Here is a 7,445-nt window from a genome sequence, read left to right on the forward strand (position 1 = left end):
TTAGAAGGTCTGTATCCCGCATCTCCGCTAATTGGCTCTGTGGTCTTGGGTAAGCCATACATTGTGGGAGAAATAAAACTTGTGATATATACTTTGAAGAGATTTTACTTTTTATATTTTTATTGTTTATCCTAAAGAAATGGTGGGCCAGTTTGAAAGGATTTATGTACCCTAAAAAAGCCATGTTTTAATCCTAAACACTCTTGTGAGAGGAACAGTTTCTTTTAATCCCTATTCAATATTGCAGGTTGGAAACTTGATTAGGTTATCTCCATGGAGATGTGACTCACTCAGGTGTGGGTATTAAACTTGATTAGGTGGAGACGTGTCTCTACCTATTCCAGGTGGGTCTTGATTACTTTGCTGGAATCCTTTAAAAGAGGAAGCAATTTTGGAAAAGTCTGGAGATTCTGAGAGAGCAGAGAAGGACAACAGAATGCTGCAGAGCCACGAAGCAGAGTCCACCAGCCAGTGACTTTTGGAGATGAAGAAGGAAAATGCCTCCCGGGGAGCTTCATGAAGTAAGAAAACTGTAGAGAAAGCCAGCAGATGCAGCCATGTTCACCATGTGCCCTTCCAGCTGAGAGAAAAACCCTGAACTTCATCAGCCTTCTTGAACCAAGGTATCTATCCCTGGATGCCTTAGATTGGACATTTCTATAGACTTGTTTTAATTGGGACATTTTCTTGGCCTTAGAACTGTAAACTAGCAACTTATTAAATTCCCCTTTTTAAAAGCCATTCCATTTCTGGCATATGCATTCTGGCAGCTAGCAAATGGCAAAGCGATTCATGCTTGTGATAAGAAGTAACATAGAAGAATATAAGGTGAAAGGTCATAGTTTCATCTTCCTGGTCCTAATCAACCTCTCTTTCACCCAGTCTCCTTTTCACAGGCAGTGCGTCACTGGGATCTTTTAGGGATCCTGAGAGAACATGACATAATGTAGAAGTGAAGTAGTATGTAAATGCAAAATATTTTGCACAAATGTAAAATATTATTGTTGTTATTAGTAGTAGTAATAGTAGTTTAAGATCCACAATTTGTTTTTATTCGTAAATCCCAAAATGAACTAGTTGGCAGCAGGGTACATGTTAAATGGTGATGTCACCCACATAGCAATAACGTTCTCCCATCAATAGCCAGATGGATTTCATGTACCACAAATGTCCACTAATAAACCCTTCCAGTTTAGGAGGAGGAGGCGATTCAGAGGTTGGGTTCAGGATGCCTGCAGGCAGACCCCACCCCACCACTCCTCATTGTGTGGCCTCTGGAAAGCTCCTTGACCTCTGTGTCTGATTTCGATCTTCAGTTAAATGGAAGAAGTGAAAGCACCCTCTTTATAGTGCTGAGACAGGGATCAAATGAGTGAGTATATCTAAAGCACTCAATGCAGTGCACTCAATGCAGTGCCCGGTATACCGTGATTGCTCAATAAATGATCGCTTATGATTAGTGAGTCCCTGAATAGACATCAGTCACAGAAGATCCGCCCAGAAAGAGATCCGCCAGCTACATGGACTGTTAAACTGCGCTGTGATTCAGTACCCACTTTTCCAAACTTCTTTCAGAAGAAGAGATTCCAGCTTCTTGCATTTTAGAGCAGCCCTCTCTGGATCATAAGGGTCCTCCTGTGCATGCTCGTTTTCTGTACTCCATCACTTCTTCCTCCTGCCCACTTTTCAACCTTGCATATTTGATCTATGTGCAAAGCCCAATGCAAATTCACTCTCTTCAGTAAATAAACCCAGAAGTTGCTTTGGGGAAAATCAATGGCCACTAAAGATGACCTCTTTATATTCTTAACTTTTTTGCAGAAAAATGAGGTTTTTTTTTTTTTTTTTTTTACAGAACTAGTAATTCTTACAGGGGTTAGTCCTAGTCCTCCCTAAGTATTAGAAGTGTTTAGAGAAGGGTACAACCATGGGCTGGAGTTGTTTTCTTAGCTATAATACCATAAGCACTAGCAGCAAAAGAAAAAGCAGACAAATTGGATTTCATCAAAATTAAAAACTCTAGTGCTCTAGAGGACACTATCAAGAAAGTGAAAGACAACCCACAGAATGGGAGAAATATTTTTGAATCATATAAGGGCCTAATTTAGTCTAGAGTTTATAAAGAACTCTAACAATTCATTAATAAGAAGTCAAATAATCCAGTTTAAAAATGGGCAAAGGATTTAAAGAGACAGTTCTCTCAAGAAGGTTTACAAATGGCCAATAAAGAGAAGAAGGATGTTCAGTATTACTAATCTTTAGAAAAATGCAAGTGAAAACCATGAGATGCCATTTCATATCCACTAGGATGGTTATAATCAAAGAGATACACAAAAACAAGGATGTGGAGAATTTAGAATCCTCATAAATTGCTGTTGGAAATGTAAAATGCAGCCACTTTTTTTGAAAACAGTCTGACAGTTCCTCAAAAAATTATACATGTGACCCACCAATTCTATTTCTACGTATATACTAAATAAAATTAAAAACATATGTCCAGACAAAAAACTTGTGCGTAAGGTTCCTAAGAGCAGTATTCATAATAGACAAAGAGTGGAACCAACCCTAATGTCCATCGACTGACATCGTAGACAAACAAAATGCGCTATATCTGTACAGTGGAGTATTTTTCAGTCTTAAAAAGAATGAAGCAGTGATACATGAAATGAAATACTACAAAATGAATGGACCTTGAAAGCATGCTAAGTGAAAGAAGCCAGACACAAAGGTCCACATAATGTGTGATTCCATGCTTATGAAATTTCCAGACAAGGCAAATCTATAGCAGCAGTAAGTAGATTACTGGTGTCCTAGGGGTAAGGGAGGGAAGGAGTGTAAAGTGACTGCTAGTGGGCACAGGGCTTATTTTTCTTCAGGGTTTCTTTTTAGGGTATTGAAAGTGTTATAATAAAATTGATCGGTTGCACATATCTGTGAACATACTAAAAAACATTGAATTGTACACACCATTGGGTTACTCTCAATTTAGTAGGCTTCTCGTCTGTTTGCTTCCAATCACTTCCAAATGCCATTAATCACACCTAAAAGATATTTCAAGACATAATTCTCAAAGTTGCTTAATTTCTTTTCTTTCTTGTCCCCTTGCCTCCCCCTCTCCCTCTGGCTCTTGTTCTCACTGCAATAAAGGGGAAGAGTACACCTTCCATCCATTCTTGGCTGAGTTGTCCTATCAAATCGAAAGGTCTTATGTACCTTTGTTCTCAAAACCTTTTTAAATCCCATCTGTTAATGTTTGGGATCTTGAAGTATTCGTTTTTTCTAATTATTCAAAACTCCACATTTTCGGACTTTCTCTATTCACCTTTTTAGCTGCTTGCACACTGGACAATTATTTCTTGAGGTCGTTTCTTTCTCGACATACCTTGATGAATGCAGCTAATGTAGTCAGTATATATATTGCTATTGTCCAGTTCTCCTACGTCTTTCTCTAGAGCTAAGCACAGTGGAGTGGCCTGCCCTCTACTTGATTACAGGCAGTAGGCTTTCCCAAACGTTTTGCAACCAAGTAGCATAGAACTCCCTCTTTCTAGCCTCCTAAATTGGCTCCATTATCACCTGCTACTCAAAGCTGCATAGTTTAGTTATGTGTTGGGTCTCCCTCTTTCAGGTACCAATTATTAAGATAATTAATGCTAGTGTCTACATAAACTTTAAATCTCAACAGCTCACGCACAGGTTTATTTCTTCTAGTGGGCTGCTGGGGTTAACATTCAGCAGTGACTCGGTTTCAGACTCCTGTCATTGTGTGATAAAATGCGACCTCTCAGGTCGCTGGGGCAAGGGAGTGTGGTAAAGCAACATGTGTCCTTCACTGCCACAGCCCAGAAGAGGCTCAAATCACTATGTTCACCACGCATTGGCGAGGAATAGTAGTTTACCCCCCATCTAACTGCAGGCTATGCTGGGAAACACATGGATTTTTGGGGACACTGCCTGTCTCTGCCACAGGTAAGCTAATGCCACATTGCATGGAAGCCTTTCAGCCTGGAATGCAGTATTATGGGGGATCTTTGAGTGGGACTGAAAATATTAAGAGAGAGTTTTTTTTAAACAGTACAGGTAAAGAGAGATAAAACAGATTCATGAGGAAGGAGAATTATGTTGACATCATGACTTGAAACTATCCACCCACGGCCATTCACCGAGGTGACTATATAAACCCTATAACAGAATAATATGCGTGGTATAGAATGAGGGACAAGATCCACTCAGATTTCTGCTTCTACCTTTTGCCTCTAGTCATGCTATGTAGTGATTGGGCATTTTTAACTATAAGTACCATTTAAGGAGTAGTAAAGAGTAAAGAAGCAAATTAGCTATAGGAGATGAGAAGAAAGCTGGTTGCTTAGAGTTTTCCTATTGGAAGAAAAATTATTCTGGGATTCAGGAGATTGAGATGGGGGAAAGGTAAGCATACAATTTCTTTTCACTGTTTTGATGAGACAATGAAAGGAAAAAGGAGCAGAAAGAAGCCACGTGTACATTTTCCAGTGGAAAGGGTGCAGAGATTTTGGTTGCATGGGAAAGTGATATAACCATCGCTTTTTTGTCTCTTTTTAAAAGCAACATTTTCTGAACATTTTCCATGCCATTAGCTGTGCACGGCTGCTCAGAATATCTTTAATCACATCCATCATACAAATATTCTTTGATTCACAGACATGAAATTGTCAAACACTCTGATTGCCACTGACACGTTTTTAAGTCAGTTTGTCTTTAAAACTTTTTTTATTTTGAAAAAATGCAGAAGTACTATGATTGATTCCTATAACCTTACAACAAGGTTCACTGTTTATTGACATTCTGCCCCATTCAATTTATTATCATAAATTGTGGCATTATGGAAAGAAAGGATCACGGTAATTTCTATAGTAGGCACCCTCACTAGAAATGTCAATCTATGAACCCATCAGTCAGCCAATCAATACTTCCCACTTTGTGCTCCGTATTCTTGGAATTCAAAAGGAAAATGAAATGTGGCACTTATTCTCAAGAACCTGTAGTCTAGGAACTGACATGAAACCAGTGCTAAATAGGAAGAGACTGGAAAAGTAATTGATGTTCATGGAAGGTTGGGAGAATTAAAGACTTATAGCTACAAAGAATCTTAGGCATTATCTTCTCTGTCACTCTTATTTTTTTCAACTTTTTTTATTGTATAGTGTAACATATAGACAAAGCAAAGAAAGAAAAAAGCAATAGTTTTCAAAGCACTCTTCAACACGTAGTTACAGGACAGACCTTAGAGTCTGTCATTCTTATTTTGTGAATGAATCCTCTCTACATTGCTTCTGACTTGTGACCTACAAGTCTTCACTAAAATATCTCGAGGGAGATATTTTATTGTGCACCCCCTAACAGTGCAGCACATTCTGTTTCAGAGAACCCTGTGTGCAAGGATGTTCTTCTTACACTCGACTGAAGAAGGTGGTTCTGCTCTAACATCCACCTCCTGGGCCCACTTTCGTCCCAGGGAAGTGGTAACTGGTTAATACCATCAGATAATCTATGACAGAGTTTGAATGTAAAAAGCAAGGCAGAGTTTAAACTCTGGACACTATGGGCAATCTCAGATATTATCCAATGCCCCTTGCTTCAGCCAGCAGGAGTTTGGGGATTCTCTCTCTCACTTCCCAAATTTGGGTTTTGGCCTTGTGTTAGTTTGCTAGGTGCTAGAATGCAATATACCAGAACTGGAACAGCTTTTAAAAAGGGGAATTTAATAAGTTACAAGTTTACAGGTCTAAGGAAGTAAAAGTGTCTAAATTAAGGTGCCAACAAGAGGTTACCTTCACTCAAGAAAAGCCAATGTGTCAGGAACACCTGTGTCAGCCGAGAAGTCACGTGGCTGGCATCTGCTGGTCCCTTGCTCCTGGGCTCTGTTGCTTTCAGCCTCTGTTCCTGTGGGGGTTTCTCACTTTGCTTCTCTAGGGCTGGATTTCATCTTGGCTGCCCTTGACTCTCTCCAGGTTCTGGATTGCTTAACATCTCATGGCAATGTCTGCTGGGCTCCAAGCATCTCCAAACATCTGTGTCTCTGCTCTCCATGTACCTGCATCTGTGTCAGCTCTGCTGTGAAGTTTCTGTTGGCCCTGAGGCTTCTGTCATTTCTGACTCTCTCCAAAATGTTCCCTCTTTTAGTCCTGTAAACTAATCAAGACCCACCTGGAATGATGCAGTCATGTCTCCATCTAATAAAAAAGTACACACCCAAATGGGCACGCCACATCTCTGTGGAGATAATCTAATCAAAAGTTTCCATCTTCAGTATTAAATTTGGGTTAAAAGAAACAGCTGCCTCCACAAGATTGGATCAGGATTAAAACACGTCTTTTCTGGGGTACATAATACTTTCAAACCAGCACAAGCCTGAAGACTGGTCACTAGAGGAGCAAGCCAGGCCCCGTCTGGACAATCTTCTTGAAGTTCTACAGGCACTGACATCACACCCCTCTGGACTGGGTGACACTGGTTCTGCTAAACCAGCCCTGTTTCCATCCTCCGGCCAGGGGAAATGCCCATCTCTGGGCCTCCATGGGTATGAGTCAGAGGCTCCTCCTTGACTCCGCACTTCCCTTGGCAGGAATCCTGGGGAGCCAGAGATCCCAGTGTTTCAAGGTTTAGGATGCAACCCTCAGAAGCTAAGACCACACCTCTCCTGGCCTCCATAACCTCACTGGTGGATGCTGATTACTCCCTCTGTTGGCTCTCCACTCTCCATTCCACCCCCAGCCAAAATCCAAAGTCCTGTAACCCAAGGCTGCCTTCATGCTATGGACTATCCCTGTTCACATCAGTCTCCCCTAGAAGCTTGGGACTCCCACTCTTCCAGCCATCCCCATTGACTTGTGCCACCTCTTTTCTGTCTCCATCTCCTTTCTCTCCTCACTCCTGAAAAACTAGAGGTAGACTTACCTTAAGGCTGGAGGAGCTCAGGTCTCAGCCCCTCACTCTCACATGCCCCTTGGAGGCTGAGCAAGGAAGCAGCAATCCAAACAGGGCTGCCCCGCTGAGGGTCTTAGAGTCCTGGTGGTGGTCCTGACCTGTGGGTAGGGCCAGCACGGTGCCACCGACTCCAAACCTGTGGGCGTCCCAGCACCCTGCCCTCACGAACATCTTGGTTAGCCACACCCTATTTTGAGCCCCACACGGATAATATGAATGGTCTGCAGCTGACCAGGAGCCTTCCCCAGTGAGCTAGAAGGGCTGGAGTTTTCAGAGTGTGTGCTCCTGAGCAAGAATCTTTGAGCAGAAAACACAAAGATGTTATAGTGTGGCCTTGCTGATGATACAATTATTCAAATAAGAACTGAAAAAAAAAAACTATCAATCATTTTTATAGATTGAATCATGCCTCTTAAAAAGACATGTTCATGTCTTAACTCCCAGACTTGTGAATGTGAGCCCATTTGGAAATAACATCT

The 7,445-nt window shown here is 41.3% G+C and overlaps 1 pseudogene; it reads right to left on the reverse strand.

Annotated features, from left to right (window-relative positions):
- The window catches only part of LOC143668747 (ubiquitin-conjugating enzyme E2 J1-like), a 39,322-nt pseudogene extending 32,185 nt beyond the window's left edge, over nt 1-7,137 (reverse strand).
- Between the last annotated feature and the right edge of the window lie 308 nt (nt 7,138-7,445).

Source organism: Tamandua tetradactyla, chromosome 25 (genome assembly GCF_023851605.1).
Source record: "Tamandua tetradactyla isolate mTamTet1 chromosome 25, mTamTet1.pri, whole genome shotgun sequence".
Classification (NCBI taxonomy): domain Eukaryota; kingdom Metazoa; phylum Chordata; class Mammalia; order Pilosa; family Myrmecophagidae; genus Tamandua; species Tamandua tetradactyla.